General features: G+C 37.0%; 1 pseudogene; it reads left to right on the top strand.

Annotated features, from left to right (window-relative positions):
- Nucleotides 1-16,397: 16,397 nt before the first annotated feature.
- On the top strand, nucleotides 16,398-16,661 carry LOC109388996 (cytochrome c oxidase subunit 6B1-like; annotated as a pseudogene).
- The last annotated feature ends 8,395 nt before the right edge of the window (nucleotides 16,662-25,056 follow it).

Here is a 25,056-nt window from a genome sequence, read left to right as displayed (position 1 = left end):
TTGTAGAGCTTCATCCTCTATTTCCTGGCCTTTTCAGGATAAACCAATGTGTTACAGCTTCTTTCCAGAATCTGGAGCTCACGTCCACTATTAGGAACTTGATTTATGCCCATTTAGCTTTTCTCAGAGTCAGATTCTCTATGGAGAAAGGAGGCAGCCCCCAGTGGCCGCAGGTAATCAATAGGGGAGGTTCTCCTTCCCCACAACCTCACTAGTAGGTAGAATCTAGAGTGAAAATATAGAGTAAATGAGGTCCAGTTTCCACACATATAGACGTTATACTCTACAGGCACATAAAGTACAGAATCTGTATGTAAACTCAATGTAGTTCCCACTTTCTGTCTTCTCTTCTAAAATAATTGCTCAAAGACAGCTGTAAAATTATACTAAAAACAGGTAACATCACCTTCAAATTAGGTTAGATGACGGAATTATCTATTGAGTGGGTAGAACAGGACAGAACAGAGCTTTGATCTGGAATCCTTCTCTAAAGATTCCTTCTAGACCAGATTCATATAAACTATTTACAGAGACTTGGGTGCCGATACAATTGCCAATCTAGATAACTCCAGATATTAACCAACACTCATTGCACAATTGAAAAATTATTTATAATATTCTTCTTGTTAATTACATGTGAAATGTGATCAAACAATATGGTGAATGTTTAAATAAAAAAATTATTACAGTAAAAGATACATTGCCATTAATCCCCTTCAAAATACTCCCCCTTGCATCAAACACACTTATCACACACTGTTCTTACACTGTTACTAAGGTTCTTGCCACTTTCTGATGCAGTTCTGGAAGTCCTCTTTCATGAGTGTCTTTAGTTGTACTTTAGTCGTGGCTGCCTCAATGTCCTAAATCATTTTGACTTTGAAGAGCCAGAAGTCGCACGGTGCCAAATCCAGTGAATAAGGTGGATGAGGACACACCATCATGTTTTTTTGTTTGTTTGTTTGTTTTGACAGAGATTGACTTACAGAAGAAATGTAAAACATGGAGCATAGTCATGATGGAGGCTGATTTATGGCACACTTTAAAACACTTTCTCCAACCATATTGCTTGATCATACCTCATATCTTTTCCCATCCCTTCAGTCTGTGTGTCTTTCAATATGAAGTGTCTTATAAGCAACATATGTAAGGGTCTTGTTTTCTTACCCATTCAGCCATCTTAACTTTTGATTGGAGCATTCAATCCATTTATATTGAAAGTAATTATTGATAGGTATGTAGTTATTGCCATTTTATTATTCATATTTTTTAATCTTTTTTCATCTTAAGTCCCTCTAAGATTCCTTGTAATACAGGATGGGTGGTGATGAACTCTTTTAACTTCTTGTCTGGGAATCTCTTTATCTGTCCTTCAATTTTAAATGATAGCTTTGCTGTGTAGAGTAATCTTGTCTTTAGATCCTTGTTTTACATTACCTTGAATTTTTTTGTGCAAATCCTTTCTGACCTGCAAAGTTTCTGTCGAGAAATCAGCTGACAGTCTTATGGGAGCGCCCTTGTGGGTAACTAATTGCTTTTCTCTTGCTGCTTTTAAGATTCTCTCTTTGTCTTTGAACTTTGGCATTTTAATCATGATGTGTCTTGGTGTGGACTTCTTTGGTTTCATCTTGTTTGGTATTCACTGCTTTTCCTGGGCTTGTATGTCCATTTCCTTTGCCAGGTTAGGGAAGTTTTCTGTCATTATTTCCTCAAGTGGTTTTTCATTCTTTGTTCTCTCTCATCTCCCTCTGGTACCTCTATGATGTGAATGTTGGTGTGCTTGATATTGTCTCAGAGGCTTCTTCAAGCATGCTCATTTTTTTACTGGATTCTTTGTTCTTTTTGTTATTGTGACTGCATGTTTTCTGCTAGCTTATCTTTTAAATTGCTAATTTTTCTGTTTCATCTAATATCGATTCCCTATAATATATTCTTCATTTCAGTTATTGTATCCTTCATTTTTGTCTTTTTGTTTTGTTTTCTATGTCCATTTTTATGTTTCCTATCTCTTTGTTGAAGCCCTCATTGAAATTATTGAGCATGCTTGTAACCTGTGTTTTGAACTGTGTCTGGCAGGTTGCTTCTCTCCATTTGTTTAGTTCTTTTACTAGAGCTTTGTTCAGTTCTTTCATTTGGAACATGTTTCTTTGTCTCCCCATTTTGGCTGCCCCCTTGTGTTTATTTCTAAGTATGAGGTAGGGCTGTATGTCTCCTGATCTTAACAGTGTCCTTATAGAGTAGGTGTCCTGTAGGTCCCAATGGTGCACTCTCCCTGGTTACCTCAGCCAGGTGTGTCCCTTGTGGGGGCTGTGTGCCCTCCTATTGTAGTTGAGCCCTGGTTTACAATTTGCACATCAAAAGGAGTGACTGACCCTCAGGCTGATTGATTGTGAGGACTGGCTGTTACTATAGTAGAGAAACTATTGTGCAGTGGCTGACCCTATGGAGCAGGATTCACTTTAGCAGACCTCTCATACCTGCCCAATCTTCCCTTAGTGCGTGTTGTCCTTGGAGGCAGCAGGGTGGTGCTCTGGCTGGGTCCAAAGCTAGCCAAGAGGTGTCCCAGCCCAGGGGCTTCCTGGGAGATGCCCTACCACAGGCCCAGTTCAACCACAGCCTGTGCCCTGCCCAGGGCTATCTGGCATGAGTCCACAAAGCAATCTGCAGATGGCTACTACTTGGACAGGGCTTGGAGGTGCCTATAGAGATGAAGCTGCAAACTGAGGCCTGAGGTCACTAATGCCAGGTTGGGACTGCTCAGCAAGTGTTACAGGACATGCCAAAGCCTGATGCTGCTTGTTTGAGTTTTGTGAACCTTTGAAAGACTTTAGGAAAGTCCACAGCATAAACCAAAACAGGATGTTTGTATGGAAAAGCCAATGGAAACAGCTTGGGTGTGCCTGAAAGTAGAGTAGGATGGGGTCTCAGGGAATCACCAGGGTGGGGTGAAGAGTGTTAGCCAGATTGATGGTGACTCAAATATGGTGGCTGCCTGAGTCTGAATGCAGGGAGTGGGAGAGCTCAACAAAAACAACAAATTGTGCCAGCACTTCAGTCTGGGAGAAAGTTGCCCTCAGCCCTCGCGCTCCCTATATGTCCCTGGCACCTTTACAGCAGCTGTCCCAGTGCTGGAGCTCAGAAAGAGAGAGTCCCTCAGTGAGTAAGTCCATGTACACCTTTTAAGAGGAACACCTGGGGCTCTAGCAGCCCTCTGTCTCACCCAGACAAAACCTCTGTTAGTTTTCACAGGCATAAGTTATAGAGAATTCTCTCCCCAGTACTGGAACCCTGGACAGGGGAGCTTGGTGTAGGGATGGAACTCCTCACTCCTCTAGGAGGGACCTTCACAGCCAAGATATCCCTCCCAAGTTGTAGTGGTCAAATGCAGCTGTAGAACCAGCCTGTTCTGCATCTCTGCCCCTCCTACCAGTCCCAAAGTGGCTTCATCTGTATGTACTTAGTTGTAGGACTTCAGTTCAGCTACACTTCAGGCAATTCTCGATGACAGTTGTTCCGTAGTTTAGTTTCAATTGTGATGTGGTCATGAGGGGAGGCAAGCAAAACATTTACCTACTCCACCATCTTTACTGGAATCTACTCCACTATTTTCTGACAAGAATTGTTTTGTTTCTGATAAGAATTCTGCCACCATCTTTATCTTTGTTTCTGTTTATATTGTGTTTTTTCCCTCCCTTTCTTGGTGCTTATAATATTTTCCTTTATTACTAGTTTTTAGCAATCTGATTATGTTGTGCCTTGATGGAGTTTTCATCATATGTTTTGTGTTGGGGATTTGTGGAGCTTTTTGGGTCTGCGGGTATAGTGATTTGAATGGCAGCACACCAAAAGTTATATCCACCATCCAGATCCAGCGAATGTGACTTTATTTGGATAAAAGACATTTGCAGATGCAATTAAGTTCAAAATTTCAAGATAGATTATCCTGAATTGTTTTGGTGGGTAAGAAATCCAATAATGAGTGTCCTTATAAAAGACAGAGAGATATTTAAGACCCACAGAAGCACATGCTAACATGGTGGTAGAGACTGAAGTTATGCAGATACAAGCCAGAGAAGTCCTGGTGTTACCAGAGGCTGAAAGGGGCAAAGAAAGATCCTTCCTTAGAACCTTCAAAGGGAGTGTGGTTTTGCCAACATCTTAATCTAGAATTTCTTTCTGTTGTTTTAAGCCATCAAGTTTGTGGTAATTTGTTATGGCTGCCAAGAAAACTAATAGTATGGATTTATGTTTTTTAATCAAATTTTAAAAATTCCAGCTATTATTTCCTCAAATATATTTATTATCTTATTCTCTTTTTTGGGGGGACTTTGATTACATGTGTATTTAGGCAATTAAAGTTTCCCCAAAGTTTCCCTATAAGTCTTTTTTTCTCTGCATTTTTAAAAAGGTTTATTACTATGCCTCCAAGTTTACTAATATTTTATTCTGCAACGTATAACATGATATTAGTCTCAATCTCATTCATTGAAGTTCTTATCTTAGATACTGTAGTTTTCATCTGAGAAGCTTATTTGAGTTGTTTAAAAATATCCTGCATATCTCTTTATATTTACCCTCTCTCTCCTCTAGCTGTGGAATATAATCACAGTAACTCTTTTAATGCCCTCTTCTACTAATTTAATCATCTGGGCCAGTTTCAGTGAATTTCAAAATATCCTTATTATGGACTATATTTTTTTATTTCTTTGCTGCTGATAATTTTGATTGGATCTAGATATTGTGTCTTAGTCTGTTCAGGCTGCTGTAACAAAAATACCATAGATTTGGTAGTTTAAACAACAAACATTTATTTCTCACAGTTTTGGAGGCTGGCAAAGCCAAGATCATGGCCCTGAAAGATTGGATGTTTGGTGAGAACCTACTTCCTGGTTCACAGATAGCCATCTTCTCCCCATGTCCTCACATGGTGAAAGGGGTGAGGGAGCTCTCAGGGGTCTCTTTTCTAAGGGTCCTAATCAGATCATAACCTAATCACCTCTCACAGGCCTCACTTCCTAATACTATCACATTAGGGATTAGGTTTCAACATATGAATTTTGGGAAGACACAACAATCCAATTTATAGTATTGCGAGTTTTAAATTTTGGGTGCTAACTTTTTAAATTCCTAAAAATATTCCTGGAGTTTGTTCTGGGAGGTAATAACATTAATTTGAAGCAACCTATTTCCATTCTTCTTTTTTGCTTACTTAGGCAAGACCAGAGTAGCATTTACTTTTGGGTTAATTTTCCCCAGGACTGAAGCAACTCCATTCTTAGTACAGGAACTTATTCTCCATGAATTATGAGGCTTTCCACTCTGTCTATAGGGAACAGTCACTCTTCTTGGCCCAGTGAGACTTTCAGCCACTGTTCCTTCTCATTCTCTTCCTGGCCTCAAGTAGGTGTTTCTCTTTCTGGCCTCAAGTAGTATTCCCAGGCACATGCAACAATAAGTGGAAAATGAGTTCTCTCTGTGCAGCTCTCTCTTGCCTGGTACTCTGCAGTCAACTATTGCTGCCGTGGCTTCCCTGGAATCATAGTATAGTCTCCCCAACTTACCAAGTCCACTGCACTTTATAGGTCATCCTTGTGCTTAGAAACTTTCTCCAAGCAGTAAACTGGTTTAATCAGAGGGTGTACCTCATAGGTTTCCTGTCTTTCATGAAATGCTATCCTTCTTTGAAGTTCAATGTCTTGAGTGCTGTTGCTTCTTATATATTGTCCAGATGTTTTTGTTGTATCAGGTATCAGAACAAATTCCATTCCATTTTACTACACCTTCACCAGAACCAAAATTTCTCCTTCATTTTTAATTTCATGCTAGACATCATAGATAAAAACATGTAGAGCCTCTAGAAAAAGTTATATTCTTCCAAATATACATTTCCCTTTGGCAAGAAAGAAGAGTAGCATCATATCACTTTGACACTGTAGAAGTTAGGGCTTAAGCTTCATTGGGGCTGGTATACTTTACTTTTGCCCACTGTCCTATGGCATAGTATATCTGAGGTCTCAAAAAAAGCTGAACGTTTTTACCAAGCCCTTGGACTTTAGCAGGACATGAACACCAAACTCTATCTTCATATGTCTAAAAGCTGCCAAAGTCTGTATAGTTCTTCAGCCTCCAAGCTATACATTTCTGCTGAGTTATTTGGAGTATAAACTGTGTTATGAGCAATTTAGGAGTCAGCTATTTAAAAGAAATTGTATGCAGCTTTTGGGATTCCTTTAGCTTCCTCTAACATTTTGCTTCTTAATTTTCAGCTTCCACAGCAAACTCCAACACTGTTCTCTGTTTCCTCAGTTGAGTGAGGCTTCTGCTTATTAATCACCTGAACCCAGAAGATCTGAGGAATATAGTTGGTGAAAAGCTTGTTAACAATTCAACTTACCTAGTATTTTTCCTTTCTTTCAAGAATCATTTCTTTCTAGATTATGCCCTCCCCTCTTTAGTTGTCCTTCAGTGCCTTCAAATACCTGCCTTTTATATTTTGTCCAATTTTAATAATTGTTATTGGCAGGAGGTTTAGTCTGTACTCTGCCATTACAACAACCAGTACTTTTTCTGTTATTTGGAAAGCTTTTAAAAATATCAATGCTTGGGCCTCACTCCAGACTAATTAAGTCAGAATATCTGCAAGTGAGGTCCAGGCATCCATATTTTTAAATTCTTTCCAAGTGATTCAAATATGCATACAGAGCTGAGAACCATTGGGTCTAGGTTGGCTACTACTGACAGCTTGTCTAGAATTCTTTAATTCATATCAAAATCCCTGTGGTCCACACCTGAGAAATAAATTTGATTGTAAAAGCTTTAGTGGTAGATAAAAAGCTTCTAGTCCTGAGGAACAGGAGGAATTTATTTTTGCAAAAGTATCCCTTCTCTTTCTCTAGCTTTAAAGCATCAATGGCAATTTCCACAGATGCTCCTTCTCTTTATTAAGTGTACAGGACTCACAGTAGTTGCCACAGCTATAACTGAGCAGGGGAACAGGTACAGCATTCCCACATCCCCCCAATTCACTCTCAGAATTTTCCACTGCTCACTTCCACTTCTAACACATGCCCTCTCTGACATCAGGGCTATTCCAGAATTCTGATTGGAGTGCATATTTTTAAAAATATTTTTCTTTTTAATTACATGGGATTTTAGGTTTCTTGTAAATTGGAAAGTTGAAATTCTAAATAATCGGTTGGCTTTATAATTTTCAAGATTTTCTTTACTATTCAAGTCTTGTGATGGGTTCTTAGTAAATGTGTATCATATTTATGAATTTAGTTTAATTTTATATTTCTTGTGTAACTGTTATAGCTCTGGGGTTGAAATTAAGGTGCCAGTCATGATGACCTGGTAGTTTTAGGTTACAAAATAAAATATTTTGACTCAAACTAGACATAGAATTTTTATTTTGATTGCATTTATAGCATTTCCGCTACCTCCCCTCAATTCTTAGGAAAAAAAAATAGGTCAAAATGGTTAATGTTTTTCTTAAGCAAACTGTCATGTAAAGTAATTCAACATTTTGATGATCAAGTCATAAATGTTCAGAAATTCATTATGGTACTTTTGTCAACTTCATTCTCCCAGAATAGCTTACTGGGGATAGACATCTCTTCCCTTCCTTTGAAACTTCCATTGCATCTTCTACTTTATGTTAAATATCAGAACAACAGTTAAAACTTATAGTTTTCCCTTGGAAGAAAGGCAAAAAGCAAACTCTTAAAGCCATTGGCTACTCATTGATTATTAACTACTGCATAATAGGTTTTTATTGGCATTAAGGTATCATGATCTTTGGGAAACATATAATTTCATCTCCTGTGAGAGAACAGTAAGCCAAACTGCTAAAATTCACACTGACAGTTCTTGATAAATCATAACCCAATGCAGAGGAGCTGTTCTTAAAAAAATATCCTTTGCTTTTTTCATCCATGCACATGCCTGAATAAAATTTTTTATCCTTGTCTCCTTTCAAATGCAATTTCTTTTCAACTAAGATGGAGACTGCTGATTCATCCAATCGATCCCAACTTTTACTGTAATGTCCTGAAATTTACCAAACAACAAGAATTTGGGGGAAGAGTCAGAAAACACCAGGAAGAAAATTAAATAAATGGAAAAGAGACAAACCTGAGAAGAAAGTATAAAAGAAATTCAACATTATTTAGAATAAAGTTTGATGACTTCCTGGTAACACTTACAAGTGCTTGAAGTACGACTGCAAGGTCATCGATATTGTGAATTCTATCTCCATTGAAAACTAAACAGAAAAAAACATGTTTAAAACTAGTCCATGAGGAATTCTGTTAGAGAAAGGATGGAATCTTTGCTCAATAGGTAATTAGCAAACTAACAACATCTGGAGAGATTACTAAAAGGATTTGCAAAAAATCCCTGTGAGAGCTCCATAGGAAAAGGGCATCTCAGGTGCTCCTAATTTTTTTTGTTGTTTTGTTTAGAAATGTTAACCAAACTGCCTCTTAAAAACCTATTCTACTGTATAATATAAGCTCATTATGACTTACAAAGGATAACTTATATTTAAAGGAAACTTCACTGATACCTGGGGAGGCTCAAACCACATAGCAGAGATGAAGTGGGAAAGAAGTAAGAATAAAAGAAAAGTAAAGAATAAAACATTTTAAAGAAAACCAGAGATAATAGAGGAAGGGTGAGAATCAAGTCTGAGGCATCCGAAGTTCTAAATCTACTATTTCAGGCACTGACAGAACTCTCAGTGAATAGTTATGGCTCTATCCAAGATGTATTATAAACCACACAGGGATTTTCCCTCTTTCATCAAAACACTCTTTGATGTTTTTTGTAGACAAAAATACTCCTTAGAGATAAATTCTAAAGAAAAGTATGGTGAGTCTCTGGAACCTCTTTAATTGAGAGGTCTGAGAAATTAAATTTCCACCACCATCAATTACAAATTGGATAAAATTAGCTTATTTTAATCAATGGTGCCAAAAGACAGAGAATCTCCTTTCAGCAACTCTCCTAGCCTCTGCATTAGGACACATCGCCGTTCCAGTAAAATGTAGCAGGGCATTTAGGAATATGTGCTTTCACTCTAATGAAGATAAGGATGATCATTAAAAAGATGAAACATTTCTAGCTCAGAGTAATATGTCTCAGCTAAAAAGCATGGGCATGAGATCAAACCATGGAAGTGTTGAGTCTGCCTCAAAAGTGAAAAATGATGGATGATGACAAGAGAAATCAGAAGAAAAATAAAGAGTTTATACCAATCTGGAAAGTACCACAGTGCACTCAAAGCAGCTAAATTGTGTTCTCTGATCAATACAATAAAATGCCATCAATAAACTAAGTGAGCTGCAACCCCCAGAAGGCACACAGCTTGTAAGCTGCACCCATAAGTCATTTTTGGCTCCATGAAGGGTACTTCCCTCAAGAAATTGAGTGTGCATGTACATTTACTGCAGACATGAGCCTATTTGCACACAAAAGTTGGATGAAATCTTTCTTTTGGCCAGATATAACTTTGTTATTTATTTTAAATATAGAGGAAATTTTAATAGAAACCTAAAAGCCTGTTGCACCCAAAGAAGTGCTCTTGACAGAAATCTAAGTCAGCCCACAGGATAAATTAAATGTAGAATAATTTTTTTAAAAAGACAAAAACACTTGAAACAGTTCCCAAAAAAGGTGGTCCTACATGTAGTATTTCTCACAGCAGCAAGAAAGGGATTTTCTTGGATTGAGGATTAAGGATCAGTTGTGGAAATGTGGTTTGACAAGGAAATGTATGGACTCAGGTGCAAAAGATTTACATAACCTTTAGAAGAGAATTGGCATGTTGACCCTTCAGTAAAGGGCAAAGCCTTCTTAAGTGTGAACGAAGTGTGGATTGAATGTTAGGAGGCTGCAAGTCTAGTCCTGTTCTGCAACTACTTGTAAGTTTGGTCTAAATTAGGTAATACCATCATTCTGAGGCTTAGCCTACAAATGGAAAATGAGAGGGCTGCATTGGATCTCTTCCAGCTAAGATTTAAAATCACATTTCAATCCATGCCTTTAATAGAATAGCAGAATATGCATGGTCAATTTGCCATGGGGTATCTTCTGTTACTAGAATCGTAGAACAGGGTAGGGGAAGACAGCATAGCAAAAGCGAAGCTAACATGAGACCTGAGAATTTTAAATGCAAGGTCAGCCTATCATTCTATAAATGTCCATTCCCACTCTTCCATGTATGTATTATATAAACTCTTCTCCCAGTTTTTCCTCCTTTGCCATCATCATTGCCATTTAAAGGTTTTAATATAATTCTATATTTCTTTTAATATGGTTGCACCTATGCAGTAAAAATGGGTCAGAACGTATATGCTAAGGCTATAATTGTTCCTTCTCTAAGACATGTGGTTGCCACAGAAGAAACTCACTGGATTTTCTTACAGGGAAGTCCTAGTGGATTTCCCCAACCTATTTGCAGGATCTAAAAAACAACTTGGAATCCACTAAAAGGCTTTTATATATTGTGGAGTTAGGCGTGGACTACATCTCATATCCAGGCTTATTGGTAATGTGACCTCGGGTTTACATCTGACTCTCAGTTTTATCATTTACAAAACATAGATAAAATATCCACTTCACAGAATTGCTAAATTTAAATTAAGTAATTTTTTTGTAATATATTGTGTTTACTCAACATTTGTTAGTCTCTTAAACCCACCAGAAAGCCTAATTTTAAGAATAACATTAAACAACCTAAGTTCATAGTAATGAGGTCATAGCCAATTCTTAGGACTGCCAAATCACTTCACTGTCTTATAAGGAAAACTGTGGATAGTCAAAAAAGTTCAACAGAGGCAGATCGGGAGAGTAAGCAAGATGCATCTCTCCTCCCGGAAATCAACTCAGAGGTGTGTAAGGAGAGTTGCCCTTTAAGGGAAGGACAGTCTGTTATATTGTACTTCCACTGCATTTAGAGAGATTGTCTACAAACCTAAGCCAAACTGAGAGGTACTACTCATCACCATTTTTTTTTCCAATGGGTTTTTGATGCAATAAGTTCAAACTACCACAGAATGCCTATTCTTCTACTTGATTCAACATCAATTCAATGACTGGCAGAATGCATGACCTCTAAATTTACAAATTAACTTTGATCAAAGATATTTATCTTTTGAATACAAAAAAGGATTTGGCATCCTCCACTCTAAAATGTATGGAAATCACATCAAAAGTCAATGTACTGGGCTGGCCGAGTGGCGCAATGGTTAAAAACTGGCTTGGGACACCAGAGGGCCCCGGTTTGGATTCCACATATGAGGGCCAGTGACATTGCCCTCCACAGCTAAGATGCTGAACAACAGCTCAACCTGGAGCTGGGCTGCTGTGAGTCGCTGGCGACAGCGTAGGCTGCAGCCCCTGTGGCAGTGGGTTGCCATGGGCTACCATGTGTAGCCAGCAGTCAGTGTGAGCGGCCAGCAGCCGCAGTGAGCGGCTGTTCAGAGGCCAGCGACTGATCTGCCTCACCTGGAAAGAGCGCAATGATGTTGCCAAGTTGGGCCAGTGAAGCAAAGTCCTCCACAACTAGACTGAAGAACAAAAGGACAGCAACTTGTCTGTTCCCCTTCTCCCAATTCCCCAGCGCTGTTCCCATACCCCCAATAAAAATCTTAAAAAAAAAAAAGTCAATGTACTAACGGTGTGCTCCATCAATCATGAATTTTATATGGTTCAATCACTTAGATTTTAAGTCAAAGGAGGCACTTATAACTCATGTTCCAAAAGGTTGAATTTAATACAAGCAACCAAAACTACCTGAAATAGCATCATGGAAATCTTCATTCTGTTCACTTGCAATAAAAAAAAAAAAAGTAATCCAAAAATTTACTATCATAATTAAAAACATATTACACTGATGTGCCTGCATGCATCAGAAAAACATGTAAGTCACACAGAAGGCCAGGGGAGAGAGCGTTTAGTGGCTACTAGACATATCTCAGCCATTCTCCTGATAGGATCATAGCTTGTGTTACATAAATACACTGTAAATTATGATGTGCTATCATCTTCCCTGCACATTAAGGATAAGGATGGCTTTTCGCTTGCCATCAAATGTCACTCAGGCACCTCTTCAACCAGGAAGTAACTAATCCTAATTGTATATTGCTTATTTATGCTGCTAAGAGTTATCTGTATTCCTTATGCATTTTTAAAATCACACTTTACTCATTTCCATGTAGAAGAAAAACTATTCATATACAACCAACATCATACACTATTGTTGCATATTGCACACAGGCCCACTTATGAGTTTGTTTAATGATACATAATTAGGTAATTGGTGTTTTTCATACTTTATATTCTGCAGAAATTCTTGGCAGATGTTATTATATATGTGTTTAAGTATATCTTGGTGATATTTGTGGAGTTACTTAAGGTTTTGTGGTGGATCGAGAATAACTGTTTTCCCATTTAAAAAATACAAGATTCATCACTTTTTCAAGAGTGGAATAGATTCAGATGATCTAACATGGGCTCTTATGGCTAACAGTAGTCAAAAGACTGTTACGATATAATCATACTGTTATGATATAATTTATTGTTATAAATTTATTATATAATTATATAACAACTGTATGATATAATTCATTGTTATAAATGATGTAATATTACTGTTATGATATAATCAGTAAATTGTTTTCTTAACAATTGTGATTTGAGGACTTCTAGTTGTTATTTATATAAAATTGATGAGCTCAAATATTTAAAACTAATATGTTTGGGTTCAAATCTTGTCCCTATCACATACTATCTGTGTGAATTTCAGCAAGTTACTTAAGGTATCTGTTTTTCATTTATCTCATATATAAATTGGGAATAATAGTATTACCCTATAGGTTTGTTATAAGGATTAAATGAGTTAATATTTGAAGAGTATTTAAATAGTGTCTGGCACATATAAACGCTAAATAAATATCTGTGTGAGAGGAAAAGGTGGGTCATTTTAATAATAGGAAAAAGCACTTATTTAATTAAAAAGTTATTTTAATTATTCAAGAGATTTACCATTTTCTTTTTAAAGTGGACGATGGGGAATCCATAATGTAAGTTCAACTGACAAGGACCTGAGTTTATGAAAACTTGGCTTGAGAACCTAATCAAGAAGCTACAAAATGCAGATATCCTAAGCAATACAGGGGAGAGGTGAAATTTGTTGGCAGAGAACAATAGTTTGGTTACCAAGGTAACAGAAGTAAATTCAGTTGTGTAGAAAATAATCATCAGAAAAACAGCCTAAAAGGATGCCATGTATTTCTCCCTTGAGTTTAGTTTGAGTGGAGTTTTTGGACGTTGAATGGCTTAAGACAAAAAAGCTCTATTGTATCAAGTAAGCACAGGAGAAGAACAGACACTTTAAGTGGAAAACCTAGCTACTGGAAAGAAAAATTGTGATTGTGTAACTAACTACAAAGCAAACCTTGACACTGTTGTTAGTGGAGTCAGAAAGAGCAGCACTTGTCAATGCTTATTGCATAGAAACTAAACAGAGGAACAGAGCTGTTAACATCCGAAGTCAAGCATTTGTTCGGCTAAAGTGATTACCAGCGTTTCTGTGTGAGTTTAGGCATCCTTGTTTCAAATGCCATCAGCATATTTAACGTATTTTAAGAATGGGTTATGTAAACCATGTAATAATAATGAATACTTTCATTAAAAAATCTCAAAACAACTATATTGAATGTTTTTTTTCAAAGGCCTGCAGGGCATGCCTGGAAACTCTTGGTTGGCAACTCTTGGCTACTAAATAAAATACAGATATTGTTTAGTGTCAAAACCCTTTAACAGCACACAAAACAAACAAGAGGTCTAGAGATATGCATCTCAGAGCTTGTGACCAATGTACTGCACAGCCCACAAGCAGATTTTGTGCTGTGATCAAGTCATAATTTCTATTTATTTTGACTGTTTCTACTAATACCTTTAACAGACACTTTTATGATAGTCTTTTAATGTAATGGCTGCTTCAAATAAAGTATATAAAATTAAATAGTTTGTGAACATATGTATTAATACAAGAGGATCTATTAATTTGCTAATCTATAACTAGATATCATGAGTACCTCAAATTTACAAATAATAATTGGGATAATAACTTCTAATTCTTTTTTATCACTTATGATAACTTTGGCTGCAAGTACCAGAAAGCATGGTACAAATTATCTCAAATAATAAGAAAATATATTGTATTTTAAGAGTGAGAAAACATTTCCCACAAGCCTTCTCTCATCCCATTGGCCACAACTGGTTACAGAGTATCCCCAGCAGAGTGGTTTTCAAAGTGCAGCCCTGGGCATCATCAGCATGCTTAGGAACTTGTAGGAATGTTAAGTTCTCCAACCTCACACAAGACACCGAATCAGAAACTCCAGTGGGGCCCAGCAATGTGTGTTTTAACAAGTCCTCCAGGTAATTCCGATACAAGTGTGGAGGGGTGAGTGGATCAATGTTGAGAAGGCAACATTTCATATTTATTTTCAACAGTATAATGCAGTAGAAAGGCCAGGAGCTTCTGGAAACCTACTTCCACCCCTCAGTGGAATATATGGCAAGTTATTTCATTTCTAGGCACCTCTGCTTTCTCATCTATAAAATTATAATAATGCTTTTCTGAAAAGATTTTGTAACTGGAGTAGAGTAAGCACTGAATAAGTTGTAATTTCCCGTTGCAATTTCATTAGAGCTACCAATGGCAAGATTAGCACTTTTGTGCTTTTTGTATTTTATTCCATTTCTGACTACCTAAGTTAGATGTGTTAGTAAGAGTATTTCAACTGTGTTTATTATTCCTTTATACAGCAGGGGTGTTACCGTATTTCCCCATGTATAAGACACTCCCTTTTTTTAAACAATTTGGGATCTAAAAACTGGGTGTGTCATAAAAAATTTCACAACAATGAGCACAAAAACAAGTGTGAAAAAGCAGGAAATGCAAGTAAAAAACTCTACAAGCACTGTATAAGATGCACCCAGTTTTAAGACCCCAAATTTTTTGAAAAAGGGTGTGTCTTATACATGGGGAAATATGGTACCTCAAAATTAACAGGCTATTCCTTCTGCAAATGGGATTATTTTTTATTAATATATAAAGTTGGTTTATCTAATGAATTGGGTATTAAATTTCCACAGACTTTTGTCTGAAACTTTGGAACAGAAACATTTTATTGTTTTAAGTACAGATTGTTTTCCAACATTCTATCAAGAAGATGAGTTCTTAGAGTCACCAGATTTAGCAAATAAAAATGCAAGGCACCCAGTTATTATAATTTTGAATTTCAAATAAACAACGAATACGTTTTAGTACATAACAAATATTATATGGGATATATTTATACTAAAAAAATCATTGTTTATCTTAAATGCAAATGTATCTATATCCTGTACACTGTCTTGCGAACCTACTAATGTTTCCACTTTTGTATTGCATGGTCCCACTACTAAGATAAGCTGTGGGAAGCAGTTGAGAAGATTGATCGGTAAGTTTAATCTTCCCACAATCATAATTACAAATAAAGTCAATGTATTTAGGCTCAGTTTAATCAAGAGTGAAATTTAGGCTTTTGGGCTAAAGGATATCTGAGGTCCCTTTTTTTCTAAAAATAATGTGTAGAAAGCTTCACAGCATTTCTGGTATCATACAAAAAATTAGATGGTACATTATTTTCAAAACTATAAAGTACTACACAAATAAATATCGATAAAGGTGATGATAGAACAGCCTATCATTTTAAATTATATGTCTGACTATAAAACTATTCAAAGCCTTCTTATATATTTACATTTTGTTGTATGTTTATTCTTTTATTGCTCACTGATATTTATAAAGTAGGCCTTGAGAATTCTTGCTACTATAGAATCCCTTTTAGTTAAATAGAGTAAGCTACATTTATCTGTTACCAACAAATGTAATAATGATCGCTAATGTAAAATATGTGTTGGGCAAATTTGCTTCTTGTAAACAAGGAATAAGTAAAACATGATATGTAAATAAATAAGGAAAACTGAATAATCAATATACAGTTACTTTTGTCAAGAGGTATATTCTAATAATTATGTTAACTCTATATTTTAGCAATTTCTTAAGTAAATATAAAAGTAAAATTGTTCTTTCCTCAATTTATTTATGTTAAACTTATTTTGCTAATATAATTAAACCGTAAATTGCATGTTTTTCCAACTTTCTATTACATTAATATGTATTAAGATCATGAAATAAAAATATGACAATAAAGCTTACATTAGTAAAGCAAAATACCTGTTGATATGTGTGTTTTATATTTTATAATGACAATTAATAATAACCAGCTTAGCAAACTTCGGGCATTACAATGAAACAGAGTTAAAAGGCACATTTACACATGGCAAAAGACATCAAGACCAAAATCAGGAACGACCAGACTGCCCCTTTCTGAGCACTTCCCCAGGCAGAACCAGACCAGGAACTGTTGGCAGAACTATTATACCTGGACTTCCACCACTGTGAGAAAACCATAACGGCTAAAGGGGGTGAGATCTCCATGTGCTAATGGTACTGGCATGTGTACAAGTCCCTCTGCCCCACACCCTGGGTGTCGGCCTGGGTCGACCACAGGGCAGAAGGCATGTTTCCTGGGAAGATCTAAACTGGTCCCACCCACCTCTCCTTTGTCCTCCATCCTTCTTCCAGGGTGGTGAAGGGGGATCTGGGTACATCATCCCACCCTGGGATTCTGAATCGTGGCGTAACTAATAATAAATACTTGATGGAAAAGTGGAAAAAAAAAGGACATATCATGTTTATGTAAATAAAATTTGATTAAAGGAAAGTTATGGCTGAATACAAGTAATTAAAACAGAAAAGAAAACACAAGTAAGAAACTGATGTCAACTTATATTTAAGCTTAAGAAAACAAATTTAACTAAAGAGATTGGATAAATTAAGACATAAGGAGATTGTAAAGTAGATTTTATTTATTTTAGATTTATTTATTTAGATTATGAAATTGCTGTTTTTAAGGTCAGATATCAGTAATTTCATATAACAACCTAGTGGAATGACTTTCAAATGCCTTGAAAGTTAAAACTGGTACTTTAATTTTACTACAGATTTACAATTTATAGTTTGATAAAGATGCTATTGCAATAAATTATAATTAAAATAATTGGAAGCAGTTTTAATGTACCTTAGTAGGGATATAGTTAAGAAAACTATTGTTCATATATGCTATGGAATATTATACAGTATGCAAAATAACATTTATATAACTTTTATAATACTTTACAATAGAAAGTCTAAAAAGAAGAAAGAAGCAAAACTACATATGTAGTATAATCTCAACTACTATATAAATGCATATATCAAAGTATCATCAGTGGGCGATTTTCCTGTATGTGCCAGATTTTCTACTATAAATACCTAATCTTTTTTTTTAATGATTGCATTTTTTAAAAAGCTTATGATTCTTCTCTGCAAAGGAACATGGACAGAAGTGACCATGTGTTAGTCCCACATGGAAGCTTTGCAAATTTCTCTTATCTTACTTGTACTTTTGCCCTCCGCCATGCTCAAGTTAGGAGCTGTCCCACAGTTTACTTCTTGCACTGAGAAAATATGCAAAGTAAACCTAAACTTGACTCACGGCCTGGAGCAGAGCCGCCACAGCTGACCTGAAGATCCATGGGTGAAAAATAAATATTTATGTTTGTAAGCTACCAGTATTTAGGGCTTAATGCTATTATGGAGCATTACTGCAGTAAAAGTGGACTCATAAAGGAGAGAGATCAGGAATTAGCACGTATTCAGTTGGGGTACTTATTACACATCACAGTGAGGATGTGTGTATACAATTGGATATATGAGTCCTACCTGGTCTTTGGGAAATGTACACCGCCATCCTCCCTGGTATCCAAGGCTTCAGATATGGCCTCTATAGTGAGGTTTACTCTGCTCTGCATCTGCCTTGGCCTCCTCCCAGGTTTTTCTGGCCTTTCAACTTCCTCAACTTTCATTGCCTACTCCCCACTAATCTGACTTCCCTGACCAGCTCTTTTTCCATAACAGAAGAGGTATAGGGTCAGGACCCATGCTCTTCTAGAACCATGCTTGGTGAATCTTCTCAAAGAGGATCATTTCCTCCTCAGACTACACCTAGGAAAGTGAGGCAGAAATCCCCTTTACCTCAATGGATGAGTCTACCAAAAACCCCAGGTGTTTGACCTCTAGGACTGGGCAAATATGGCGCCTTTTATTCCTGAACTTCTGCATTACATTCGCTAATTTTTATTGGGGTAGAAAACCTGTTTTTATATTTTCTTGTACACTTTCATAGTCTAGAGGTCAAGACATAAATTCTAAAAGTTGCCAAGATATTGGATCCTTACAAACAATGAGCACTGGACACACAAATATCTTCTCTCTTGTATCTTCTCTCTGAATGTTATGGTCACCTGTAGAGGCAGGTGGACCCTCACCCAAAATGTGGTTCTGATGTTGAGACTGATTGATAATGTCACACACACACACACACACACACACACACACACACACACACACACACACACACACCCCAAAGATGATATGAAAAGGTTTAGTGCTTACATAGTTGAGGACTCTGGGAAGAATAGGCCAAAGCTCTCAGACAGGTCCAAAATGGTTTGAGATAATAAAGAAAGGAGACTAGGCACCCAGGCTTTCCTATCAGCTTGCCCAAATGTGGGCAAGTGGCTGCTCTGGCAAGGGGAAGGAGGAGGGGTAAGGACTAAGAGCTGTGAGTAAACACTAAAAAAGAGCTTCCACACTCTCATCACACTTAAGCATTAAATGTAGAAAGATCTGGAAGTCAAGTGGGAACACTGACAATGGGAACAGAGGAATGCCATCCCCTTAAACACTTCAAATTATTTTAATTGATCAGTATTAACATTAGTCAAGTTAGGCCATTTTTTTCCTTTAAAATAATTAATGTATCACTTTGGGGGAAAAATGAAAAGGGGAATAAAAGAGAACAGGAAGAAAACTAACATTTCTTGTGTTTGTAATATATTCCAAATGCTGCAACATACAGCGTGAAAAATTTATAGAGATATTTGTGTTTTGTTCTAAATTAATTAGTATATTTTTCTGTTCTCCTCTCCTACTAAGTAGTAACCAGGACTTTCTCATTTCTTTGCCCAAATGAGGAATGTGTGTGGAAAGTCCCAAAGCAGAGTTGTCTGAAAACAATATTCTTTTCCTGAAGTTTGCTTTCCAAGATCTAAATTATGGGGATCACCTTAAATCATATCTAAAGGAAAGGGAAAAGAGATGGGTGTCCTGAAGAGGTATTCAGGGTAAGAAGAAGAGAGGAGAGTCTTTCCGGGAGAAGATGGAGGACAAGAATTATGACTTTGAAACCCAACCCCTTGAAATGCCTGAAGAGGCAGGCCCCAAGGAAAACATGATTAAACCTTGCATGTGTGAGGCGGGCCTGTGCTGCCAGGCTTCATCAAAGATTCCCTTGAATGCACTTGATGTTAAAGCAAAATCATACAATTTCAGGGATACTGTAAGTCCAGATAATGAAAATAATAGTGGTGACTGGTGTGTATGGAAATCAGGAGGCCTTACCATAGTGTCATGTGCTGCCCCAAATCCTGGGAACTGTTTCAGAGTAGGCAGAGAACCAATTATCCCAATGACTGAATTATCTGCACACCTGGCATGATGGGGGTGGAGAGTCACATTTCATTTGGTTTGAGTTAAAAACAAGACATGCAATATTCCTTCTACACCTAAATTTGGACCGCAAAAGTCATCTCTTCTAAGACATGTTAGCACATTTGATTGGGCTGGTCAACTAAGGGCTAGTCTATGTTCCAAAGGTGGGCAAAGTGATGTTTCAGATTTGGCTTGAAGTGCTTCGGCAATCAAACTAGCAAACATTTAAGTGCAAAGGAAATACACAAGATAAGGAAAGAGTGAGTGAACTCTGTCCTCCATGACTCCTTCTTCCCGTAGGCACATGGTCAGAATTCAGTAGAGAATGCAACTGGGGCAGAGAGCAGAGTGAGAGGTGTGGCTTCAGGTGGGGCCACGAACGCTCAAAGGTCTACATGCCCCTATCAAGGACATGCTGGCTGTGCGGGAGTCAATAGTTGCAGGTTTTCTTACCAAATCACGACTTGCCATACATTTAGCAACTTTAACAACCCATTAATCATAACAAACCCAATTTATAGATGAGGAAATGGAGGCTCAGAGAGACTGTACAACTTGTCCAAATTAACTCAATTAGTAAGAGTTACTAAAAACATGAAAATTAAATTCTGACATTCAAGACTTTGCCTTTTGTCCTAAATTATATTACCACCCAGTATTTTTTATCTTGTTTTGTTTTTCCTGATGTTACCCATCAAGATTTAGATGAATTTACAAAGAGGACTAAGGTGAAAGCATAATATTATATTAAGGGGAAAGACTGTCTGAAGGGCAAAGAGCTGATCCTAAGTGACAAAAGCCAGAGAAAATTCCGGGGAAGCAGGAGGACTGCTGCTTTTTTCTACTTCAACCCAGGAGGGGTGCTGAGGCAGGGTACAGTCAGGCAGATGGATTTGGTTTGAGTACTCAAACACCAGAATTCTGCAGCAAAATCTGATAACCTGGAGAAGGAAACGCTAAGGAAAGAGTAAAAGCTGAATGCTTGGGGACAACTAAGGGCCAAAGGGAGGAAAGCAAACTCAGGGATACACACAGTAAGTGTGGAGCCAGTCCATGAAGAAAAGTAAAGCTTTAGGTACAAAACCAGATGTGCGGTAGCAGTAATTGGCACAAATCAAGGGGATCAATAAAATGGAATGAACCTTCTAAAAGTAAATCATATCAGTCACTTAATCACCTAAAACATTTCAACTGCTGTTTTATAACCCTTAGAATGAAATCCAAATGTCTTATTCTGGTGTAGAGGGCCCTCTGGGAGCCCAGCATACTTCTCCATACTTATTTCCATCCAAACTGCCCTTACACTCGCGTCTACTTTTCTGTCATACGCTATGCTCCTTTAGAACTAGAATTGTCAGTTGCATATCCTTAGTGTATAATCTCCTAAATGCCTCAATCTGTAATAGCCTAAACTTCTCAGTCTAAATTATATTCCTCCTTCAGCTATAATAAAAATAGCTCCCTTAATCAAGTGTTCAGTACCTTCTGGACATTATGGAAAGAACTTTATGCATAATATGGAATTCACTGCTTATATCAGCCTCTGAAGGTGGGTATTTTTGGCATGTTATAGATAAGGAAACTGAGTTTCAAAGAGGGAAAGTATTATATCCATCACTCTCCCATAACAATTTACAGAGCGTAGATTTATACATTCCTTCATGACTCTCAAGCCCTTAAATTGATACTAAACCTATTAATGCTGCTTCTAAAACTAAAAGGTGAGCACAAAATAATCCTAATCTCTTTTGGGAAGAAAATGTATGAGAGACTACAATCATCTTCAAGTTCCTAATAGGCTGTGGGTGTACCAAGAGCAAAACCATAAATATGTTAAGATTTATCTGTAGAGATTAGAGATTGCTGCTCAGACTAGGGAAAACATCTTCAAAACCATGATCTAAAACAATAGATTTACTCAAAAAACTCTTTTCCACTGGTGGTCTTAGGAAAGATTTTGTTGTTGCTCTTCATGCCCACAGTAAGGGCATAATAAAGGTGACCCTTAGAGAGGACTTGTCCAGTTTTGGGTGTGGGCATCTTTTCTATTTCCTAATCTAACTACTGAAATAACTATTTAAATATATATACTAGAAGACCATTAAAAATCAAAGAGAGTAAGGGAGTAGGGGGTTGAGGAAGAGGGAAAAGGGGGGTCAAGAAAAAGGGCCTAGAAAATGCTGAATAAGATAAAATTAATTTTTTTCTTTGTCAAGGAAGACAATACCCAAAGCAAAGAAAACACACACAAAAATTTTCCTAACACTAATCAACAAGTAAGTGACCGCTACCAACTGTATCATTACATAATTTTGCAGGTAATGTCAACTTGGGTTTTCAAATGACTGGAAATAAAGACTCCTAAATCAATCTGCAGCTCTAAAAGAGGGTTGTGCTGAGAGAGTGAGGGAGAGGGGGATGGTAGAAGAGAGTAAAGGCGGTCAAATATGTGGTGATGCAACGAGAACTGACTCTGGGTGGTAAACACACAAGGCAATATATAGATGATGTATTATAGAAATGTACACTTGAAACTTATATAATTTTACTAGCCAGTGTCACCCCAATAAATTTAATAAAAATAAATAAAATTCAAATGAGACAAGTTATGATTTTGTGTCAAGGGGGTATTGTTATACATGGACATTTTCTAGTGCACTATCATATATCCATTGACTATTGCTCTCAAGATTGTGCAAGCACAGCCTTTGATGAAGATTTCAGCAAGCATACTGGTACATCTGAAGAGACCCCTGAGGCACAGAAATAGAGCTGGGCTTTCAATGTGTTACAATTATTACCAGCACTTCCAAGATTTCTCATCGTGGGGATAACATAGCACTTTCTCTTAAAATTTTAAAAGCATAATTTATCATTAGTTTCCTGAATCATTTTCATTTGATAGGTGGTTAAACTTTGGATTATGTGTTTCCTTTGAACTTAGTTTCAAATTAGATCTTTCCTGGCCGGCCCTTCCCTGAACTGTGCCCCAAATGTGATCATTATCAGTGTTTATAGAATCATATAATTTTTTACAATCACTTAACACAAGCTCCTTGGTTTTAATGTTGGGAAAATAAGGCCCAGAGAGGTTATGCAAGAAGTTAAAGGTATAACTGGGGGTAGAACCAAAGTTGCCTTTTCTCCATCTACCATATTAAGCCATTCCGCATGGTCAACTAAGACAGTTACACTATGCGGGGGGAAGCTAGCCTTATTTCCTACACTGGGCAGCATTCAAGTAAATGAAACTAAAAACAGCCCTCAAATTGCTAAGATCCAAATTAGACACAATAAATAATCAGTGGCATAAACGTGCCACTCTCTGCTGAAAATATAAATGGATATATAAATATATATATATAAATATATAAATATATAAATATAATTCAAGAAAAAAGGATATCAGTTTCTATATAACATATTTTCCTTGTTCAACCAAGGGTGACAAATTGACACATAGTAAATAGGATTAGTGTTAGTGAGCTGTTAAGCACTGCTGTTTATTTTTTTCTTTCTTTATTTTTTTAAATAGAGCATCAACTAGGCATTGAACTGTTACAGGAACAGGAATGGCAAGCAGCAATTAACAAGCTGAGACTGATTCACATGTAAACAAGCTTGGGCTTGTATTTTCATGAAAAATACTGGCAAAATTAATTTTTTAATATTTATCTCCTATTGATGTTCCCCCCCACCCACCCCCCGCCTCATTGCTCAGGCTTTCTCCCTCCTACAGGCACAGCATATAGATTCACCTTTCTCATAAGAGGTATGGTTTTCTTCTTTCAGAGAAGAAAGGTGGCTTTTAGTTAGGGCATACATTAATCTGCTTTCCTTCAAGGGTTACTTTTATCCATATTTGTATTTTATTCACTCTTCAAATACAATTCCACAAAATACAATTTTATTTGGATTTATTCTCCACCAATTTGAGAAGTCACAATGTAATTTTCACTGCTATAAAATGTTATGTGATGAATTCATTCCCTGCTTTAAAATGCATCAGTGGGTCAGGGTGGCTCATAAGAACCTTCTGACATAGTTTCCTGGCGAATTTTGAAAGATTTCTATTCTGAAGTGGCAATTAAGACACTATTTTTTTTTCCCCCTAGAAGTGCTTTTCAAAGCTTAGTGTACATAGAGTCATCTGAGAGCTTGTTAAAATGCAGACTCGGGGGCCTACTTCTTGAGGGTCTGATTCAGGAGGTCTGGCCTGGGGCTGAGGTTTTGCATTTTTAACAAGCTAGCGGGTAATGCTGATGTAGCTAGGACCTTGTGAAGCTTCTGCCTTCAATATTCTGGAAATGCCATACAGATGTCCTTTTAAACATACACAAATGGACACTAAAATCCATCCTTGCACATTGTAAAAAGGGATATTTCACCATTTAGCTCACATCATTAAATCTGTTACATGAAATACGACATTTAGGAAATGGTAGCCTAGAGGTTTCTGCCAAATTTGTCACATGATGCTTCCCTCCCCCTATAATTTTGCCTCCTTACTCAAAGTCATGTATTTGTACATGAGAAAGTAATGGCTTTTGCAGAAAACGAATCACCATAGAGCCCCACCTGTGTTAAAATGTGCATGTTTGGGAATTCTCATTGCTATTATATCTATAACTGCGCCCAAAGCTGCAGGGACTCGGCTCCTCGTCTCTAACGTTTTACAGACTAACTCGGCAGGTTGGTGCACAAATATTCATGGGACATAGAAAGCCAAAAATAAATCATAAATAAAATATAAACTATAGATAAATGATCTATGTGCCAGTCAAGGGCATGAGCATTTCGGGGAGAAGAGCTTTATGGGCGAGGCTTAGGCAATGCCTCAGATTTCCTAGAGGGCGATGCTACAGAACTATCAGTCCTGCCCACATCTAATCTAGGAAGGAATTAAGGAAACATAAGCTATCTGAATGAGCTGAATGGTAAGAGAGGTTGACACACGTTGGACAAAGAATCATATCTTCTGCTTCAGAAAAAGAACCAAATTGTTTTGATCAGACCCATCTATCAGTGAAATGTTTTTGAACACGCACACCCAGTATATTCATATTTACTTATCTCAATGTGTTTATGCTCACCATTATAATCTTATTATATATAAATATAAAATGTACACTATGATATATATTTTTCAAAGTTGAGATAAAGGTGTAATAATCATATCTTTCTATTAAAAAAAGCACAATACATACTTAGAGAAAGGCTTATCATTAGTGATATCAAATATAAATCCATATTTTATTTTATTTTTTTTTATTGTTAGTTTCAGGTGTACAGAACAATGCAATAGTTACCCTTTTCACCCTCACAAAGTAACAACCCCCCTC

Source organism: Hipposideros armiger, unplaced genomic scaffold (genome assembly GCF_001890085.2).
Source record: "Hipposideros armiger isolate ML-2016 unplaced genomic scaffold, ASM189008v1 scaffold_215, whole genome shotgun sequence".
NCBI lineage: Eukaryota > Metazoa > Chordata > Mammalia > Chiroptera > Hipposideridae > Hipposideros > Hipposideros armiger.
The sequence above is the reverse complement of the archived record's forward strand: the minus strand, read 5'-3'. Positions and strand labels throughout refer to the sequence as shown.